Raw genomic sequence first — 8,259 nt, 5'->3', positions numbered from 1 at the left:
ATTCGACAAACATAAAAGTGGAGCATTAGTCAAGCAATCTTTGATTTTAACAAAAGCAGATTCTTGTTCATCAGACCAAATAAAAGGTGAATTTTTTTTGATAATACCGGTTAATGGGGCAGCAAGAGTGCTAAAATTCGGTACAAACCTCCTATAGAAGCTTGCAAGGCCATGAAAGCTTCTAACTTGGCTGATGTTATTCGGTCGTGGCCATTCTTGTATTGCTTTAATCTTCTCTTGGTCCACCTCTAATCCATTCGCACTTACAACAAAACCTAGAAAAACAACTTTGTCAGTACAAAAGTTACATTTCTTAAGGTTTGCATACAATACTTCCTTTCGTAAAACCTTCAAAATAGCATGCAAATGTTCAAGATGTTCAGTTAATGATTTGCTGTAAATTAAAATATCATCAAAGTAAACTACGCAAAAACGACCAATGAATGACCTCAAAATGTGGTTCATCAACCTCATGAAAGTACTCGGTGCATTGGTGAGGCCAAAAGGCATCACTAACCACTCATACAAACCGTATTTAGTCTGAAATGCAGTCTTCCACTCGTCCCCCTCCCGCATACAAATTTGATGATACCCGCTTTTCAGATCAATCTTAGAGAACAATTTTGCTCCACTAAGCTCGTCTAACATATCATCAAGTCTAGGAATGGGATGTCGGTATTTGACGGTAATTTTGTTGATAGCTCGGCAATCTACGCACATCCTCCATGAACCATCTTTTTTAGGCACCAACAGAACGGGAATTGCACATGGACTTAAACTCTCCCGTATATAGCCTTTTTCCATTAATTCCGCCACTTGTCGTTGCAACTCTTTAGTTTCCTCTAGGTTGCTTCGATAAGCTAGTCGATTTGGAATTATAGCTCCGGGAATAAAGTCTATTTGGTGTTCAATACCTCGAAAAGGAGGCAATCCACTTGGCACATCTTCCGGGAAAACGTCTTTGAATTCCTAAAGCAAAGAAACAATAGACAAAGGTAAAGAATTATCAAGTTCGTTAGCATCAAATAAGCATTCCTTGTACATAAGTAAAAGTACGGGTTGATGCAACAACAATGATTTTCTTATCTCTTTTTTCTCTCGCAAATATGCTCATTTTACCACTCTCAATTTCTTTTTGACTTTCTTGTTCCTCTCGTACTTTTACCTCCACTCCCTCAATTTTTTCTTTCTTTTTTCATTTTTCTTGTCTCTCTCTTTTTCAATCTTTTCCTTCAACTTCAATTGATCTTGGTACACTTGCTTTGGAGTCAATGGCGCTAAAGTTACATTCTTGCCTCGATGCTTGAATGTATAGCGATTTGTATAACCATCATAGATCACGAGCCTATCAAACTGCCATGGACGTCCCAAAAGTAGATGTCCCGCATGCATAGGAACTACATCGCACACCACTTCATCTTGGTACTTTCCAACAGAAAATGCCACCACAGCTTGTTTTGTTACTTTCAGCTCACCTCCATCATTTAGCCATTGCAACTTGTCTAGAGTTGGATGTTTAGTTGTAGCCAAACCTAGCTTTTCCACTAACATAATACTAGCTACATTAGTACAGCTACCACCATCAATGATCATACTACATACCTTGCCTTGAATGTGGCATCGAGTGTGAAAAATATTCTCCCTTTGTTGATCAGTTTCAACACTTTGAATACTGAGGCTACGCTTCACCACAAGAATTTCTCCTTCAACAGGTAACTCTAAATCTTCATCATCGGATGGCATTTTAGGTTCATTTTCATCCTCTTCCTCCGACTCAACTTCTCCATCAGCTCTTATCACCATAATTCGTCGATTGGGACATTGACTAGCTATGTGCCCTCGGCCTTGACACTTGAAACATCTTATGTCTCTCGTGCGATTTGGCGCTTGCTTATTTTTATTTCGACTTGTCTCTCCAATGGGTTGATTTGATTTAACTGCTATAGTCGGCTCTTTTGTTCTAACAGGGGGTTTGTTGACTCCTTGATTCCATTTGTTGGTTGAAGAATTGGCATAGGGTCTACTAACTCCTTTTCGCTTAAGTTGCTTTTCAACCTTAATCGCCATGTGAACCATGTCCATCACTTCAACATAGTGTTGCAGTTCAACTATGTTGGCAATGTCACGGTTTAAACCCGCAAGGAACCTAGCCATGGTTGCCTCTCGATCCTCCTTGATATCAGCTCGAATCATCGCTATCTCCATATCCTTATAATAATCTTCAACACTTCTATTTCCTTGAGTAAGGTTTTGAAGTCGTTGATAAAGATCTCGATGGTAGTATGATGGAATAAATCTTTTCCCCATGACTGATTTCATTTCTCCCCAAGTAGAGATGGGTCTTTCACCATTTCGTCGTCGACTAGTTACAAGCTGGTCCCACCACACTATGGCATAATCAGAAAACTCAATTGCCGCGAGTTTCACCTTTTTACTCTCCGAATAGTTGTGGCAATCAAAAACAAGCTCAATCTTCTTTTCCCACTCCAAATAAGCTTCAGGGTCATTCTTACCTTGGAATGGTGGAATTGTCATCTTGATATTCTTAAGATTGTCATTTGGTCGTTCACGATCTCTAGGACCTCGTTGTCGTTGACGGCCTCGACGTCGTACACTTTGGGCAGATGAGTGATCACTTTCTTGTCCACTTGCTTCATAAGGATCTTGAATTGGACATTCTCGCTCTTGTCTTGCATCTTCCGGAGTCATCTCACGTTGTTCTCGTCTCTCGACTCGATATAATCGATCTTCAATTGGTTCAAGTTTTCTATCAAATAATCACTCCATCTCTCGCATAATTGCTTGAAGGGTAAGATCTGGCACTCCTCCTCCAACATTTCTTACGGGACGGAACCCTCCTTCCACATTTTGATTTCTTTCCAGACTTCGTGACATATTTTTTTTAAAATGAACTCACAACAAAGAATCTCACTATCCACTCACAAAGAAATCTCACTTCCTTGGCTTTTATACTCTTGAATAAACTCACCACTCTCTTGCCTCTTTCCACTCACTCCTCCTCTCTAAGTTCTTAGGAATTATTTAAACTTAAAAAGCAGTTGTTGTGGGTCGGCTTACAGCCTTGATGTTTGGGCTTGGTAAGAATATTGTAGGACAAAGGAAAGTAGGCTTGGATCAAGAAATGAAAGGTTGGATGTGGCAAAATAGTAGAAGGTAGTAATAACTATAATTTGGGCAGCAATCAACAACAAAATTTCAAAACTAGCTTCTTTTTTTTTCACGAAATTTTTTTTTTCACGAATTTTTTTTTCAACTTGATATCCAATCTCTTGAGTTTGAATGGAAACCAATTTTTTTTTTGAATTTTTTTTTGAATTTTTTTTTGAATTTTTTTGAAGAAATTACTATACCGTATTGCCGACAATGTCGATTCTTACTCCAAATTCGCTAGCTCTGATACCAATTTGAAACGAACTTGTCTCGTGATGTTTTGAATCGTATGTGTTGCCCAATCGTGAATTGAGTAAGGATGGATTCGTTTTGGTTTTAAAATGAAACAAAATAGAGATAATGGCTTCAAACAAAGGTAATAAACAAAATAGAGAAGAAACAATAACAAATTAATTGGCTAAGACCGAAAATGAACCAACAATAACGAATTGTTGACCCGAATCTCAAAATGGTCTTTAGGTGTTTTCGGTTAAAGGAAACAGGAAAGGAACCTTGACCCACTGTCAACTATGATAGGAACCAAAGGTATATTGAACGCCACACCAAAGGTGATAAGTTCAGCAACAAAGAAAAGATGGACGCCACAAGCTATGCTTGATAAGTCAAATCAATTCCGAAAGAACAAAGAGAATTGGATAGCTCACAATTCAAATATTTCATCTATATTCAGCAAAAAGTTGTTCCCTCTATGGCTGATTACATCTATTTATAATGCTAGAACAAGGTAACCAAATGGTCAAAAACATCCACTTAATGTGCCATAAAAAACTGATGTCTTTTCTTATTCTTTGAACCAAATAACTCCTTCAATAAAATCACTTTAATTCAGCTGATTTGAATGTCTTTAATGGCTTAGAAAATGACTCTTGAGATGTCCTTGGCTAGTTGAATAGACACCATCTCTTACCAGCTCCTTAATGACATTCAAAGGCTTGATTAATTTCTCTTAAAAGCTCCAAAAATGGCTGGAAGTGGAAGAGTTGCTGCTGAATTTTAAAGGGCATAAAATGCTCTTTAAAAACTCCTTTTAATGATCTTTAAGCTCCTTTTTTTAACAGCCCCTTTAATTGTATTTCAAAATCTCTTAGCTCGTGATCTAGTTATTGGTCCTCGTGGCAGCTCAATGGATTCGGTAGTAATTTCCCGGGCTAAGGTTGCATCAATCGGGCAACTATACGACTCCGAATAATCAACGAGACCGGGGCGTATCATCTGGTATCTGAGCTGGTTAAAACGAGAAGAACGGACGTTCGAGAAGAGCCGGAGTAAGTAGATTCGTGAAAAAAAATTTGAAAAAGAAAAATCAAAAATAAAAAAATAAAAAAATTAATTGAAAAAGAAAATTGTATACGGTCTAGGTGCGGACGAAAAGAACGTGAAAGATTCGTAAAAAAAAAGTCTGGAGAGACTTCAACAAATTTTTTTCCAAAATCACATTCTACACTCTTTAATATCCCTCTTGGTGAAATTTCACGCTATTAAATTTTTTTTTAGTTTTTCGATTCATTTCATTCTAGTCATTCCCGATCAAGATTTCTTTTCCATCCCCATTCACTTACGCCACATTTAATAGCCAACAAATCGTTCTTTCGGCCTACCCTACATCATTTACATATCTTCCTTTGCAACACTTTTAAAACTGACCCCTAAACTAGAAGATTAAGTTTTACAGAGTTTTATATGAAATCACAAGAGAAGATACGAGCGGAAAAAGGCTTGAGTGTGTGAGCTCAATAGAGGGGAGGTAAAAGCCATTAAAGAGTGTAAACACGAGTGGAGTGCCGAATTATCTTTCTTTTTGAGTGACTTGTGAGTTTTTGTTGTGAGGTTATAATTTTGTATGTCAAGAAGCCCTACGAGAAGCATGGCGGAAAGGCAACCTGTTTGGAATGTGCCGGACTTGAATTTACAAGCAATGTTACGTGAGATGGAACGACTGCTTGATCAAAAACTGGAACCAATTCAAGAAAGAATTGATCGTGTAGAAGGAAGAGTCCAACGAAGAAGAACCCCCTTAAGTCCTCCGAGAAATCGAAGACGGCAAGCTGGTTTAGAGGATGAATCTCCCGAGCAAAGTGACGCCGAAAGTGAACATGGGTCCAATGCAAGTGGACAACGAAGAGTCCAACAAAATTATCCTCAACGAGATTGAGGCCAAATAGATGACGATTTGAGGAACATCAAAATGTCCATTCCCCCATTCCAAGGCAAATCTGATCCGGAGGCGTACCTAGAATGGGAAAAGAAGATCGACTTAGTTTTCGAATTTCACAACTATTTGGAAAGCAAGAAGGTGAAGTTGGCGGCCATTGAATTCTCTGATTATGCAATGATCTAGTGGGATCAACTAATCTCGAGCCGAAGAAGGAACGGGGAGCGGCCAATCAACACATGGGCCCAAATGAAAGCCTTGATGCGCAAAAGGTTCATTCCTTCGTACTATCATCGAGAGTTGCACCAAAAACTACAACACCTTTCGCAAGGAAATTGAAGCGTGGATGATTATTTTAAAGAAATGGAGGTGGCCATGATTCGAGCCAACATCGAAGAGGACCGGGAGGCTACCATGGCAAGGTTTTTGGCTGGATTAAACAAAGATATTGCCAACGTAGTTGAACTTCATCATTATGTTGAAATCGAAGAAATGGTGCATATGGCCGTCAAGGTAGAAAAACAACTTAAAAGAAAAGGTCCTATGCGTGGAGCTTATCCAAATTCATCTCCTACCCCAAAATGGAGTCAAGGACCTGGTAGGAAAGAGAATTCCATTCGGGCACGAGATCCATTGCCGATTCCAAAAGCCCCTAAACCAAGTGGAGAGGCGAGCAAAAGCAATAATGAAGCTGGGCGCAATTCTACTCGAGACATTAAGTGTTTCAAATGTCTCGGGCGAGGCCATATAGCAAGTCAATCCCCAAATCGCCGGGTGATGACCTTGAAGTCTAATGGTGAAATCGAATCTGAAGATGAGGAAGAGAATGATCTCGATCATCCTATCGATGAAGAAAGAAAGGAAGAACTTTAATTTGCTATTGAAGGAGAGTTATTCGTGGTAAAACAAAGTTTGAGAATTCAAAGCATCGAAAGAACAACAACACGAGAACATCTTCCATTTGAGATGCCTAATTCAAGGTAAGGTCTGTAGTTGATTATTGATGGGGGGAGTTGCACAAACGTCGTTAGCAGCATGCTCGTAGAAAAACTCAGATTACCGACGACGAAACACCCTCAACCTTATAAACTACAATGGCTAAATGATGGTGGTGACTTGAAGGTCACCAAACAAGCCGTCATCTCTTTCTCTATAGGCAAATATGGCGATAAAGTTGTTTGCGACGTAGTCCCGATGCATGCGGGTCATCTCCTCTTGGGAAGGCCATGGAAATTTGATCGACGAGCCATTCACAATGGCTACACCAACCGATATAATTTTTAGTACCATGCCAAGAATGTGACTTTGGCTCCCATGACTCCCAAACAAGTGTACGAGGATCAAGTACAATTGAAAAATTCTGTTCAACAAATGAAGGAAAAGGAACAAAAAGAAAAGATGGAAAAAGAAAAAAAGAGTGAGAAAACAAAAAGAAAAAGTGAGTTGAAATTGAGAGATAAAAGCAAAGAAAATGAGGTGAAAGTGAGTGATATTCAAAAATAGCAAGAAGAGCGAAGAATTGAAAAATTGAGTGTTTTTGCTAAGGAGCGAGAGATTAGGAAATCGTTGCTTCTTCGTCAATCGATGCTTTTCTTATGTATAAAGAAAGTTTCTTTAACACTAACGAATTGGAAGCTACACTTCCATCTCTATTGTTTCCTTGTTGCAGGACTTTGAAGACGTTTCCGAAAGATGTCCTAGTGGCTTACCCCTCTTCGAGGTATTGAACACCAAATCGATTTCATTCCCGGACAACAATACCGATCGCCCTGCATATCGTAGTAACCCTGAAGAGACCAAGGAGTTGCAACGACAAGTGGCCGAATTGATGGAAAAGGGCTACATACAGGAAAGTCTAAGTCCATGTGCTGTGCCCGTACTTTGGTGCCAAAAAAGATGGCACTTGGCGAATGTGCGTGGATTACGAGCGGTTAATAAGATCACCATCAAGTATAGGCATCCCATTCCGCGCCTTGATGACATGCTAGATGAACTTAGCGGGGCACAACTCTTCTCCAAAATCGACCTTAAGAGCGGATATCATCAAATCCGGATGCGGGAAGGAGACGAGTGGAAAATGGCTTTTAAGATAGCAAGGTTTATACGAGTGGCTTGTCATGCCATTTGGTCTAACGAACGCACTAGCACATTTATGCGTTTAATGAATTATGTATTATGAGCTTTTATTGGAAAATTTGTGTGTCTATTTTGACGATATTCTTGTCTATAGTAGGTCATTAGAAGATCACATAACACATTTGCGAGCTGTGTTGGAAGTGTTACGTAAGGAAACGTTATATGCCAAAATTAAGAAATGTACTTTCTATTCTGATCAGGTTGTTTTCTTAGGATTTGTTGTCAGCTCGAGGGGACTCAAAGTTGATCAAGAGAAGGTTAAGGCAATTCGCGAATGGCCAAGGCCCACGAGCATTAGTCAAGTTCGAAGCTTCCACGGCTTGGCAAGCTTTATAGGCGTTTTGTTCCAAATTTCAGCACCGTCGCTGCTCCAATTAACTAGTGTTATAAAGAAAAATTCAGCTTTCTTTTGGGAGTGATGAACAAGAGCGTTCTTTTAATTTACTTAAAGATCTTTTAACTAACGCCCCATTACTTGTTTTTGCCATATTTCAACAAGACCTTTGAAATAGAGTGCGATGCCTCGGGTTTAGGCATTGGAGCTGTGTTAATGCAAGAAGGTCGTCCGGTAGCCTATTTTAGCGAAAAAGTTTGAACGGGGGCAACACTTAATTATCCTACCTACGACAAGGAGATGTACGCATTGATTCGAGCCTTGGAAACGTGGCAGCATTATCTGTGGCCCAAAGAATTTGTTATTCATACGGACCATGAGGCGTTAAAGCTCTCAGGACCACAAGTTAAATACGACATCCAGTGGATGGACTTGAATTTTTTGT

This window comes from Gossypium hirsutum, chromosome D07, assembly GCF_007990345.1.
Source record: "Gossypium hirsutum isolate 1008001.06 chromosome D07, Gossypium_hirsutum_v2.1, whole genome shotgun sequence".
NCBI lineage: Eukaryota > Viridiplantae > Streptophyta > Magnoliopsida > Malvales > Malvaceae > Gossypium > Gossypium hirsutum.
Note: the sequence above shows the minus strand (reverse complement) of the source record.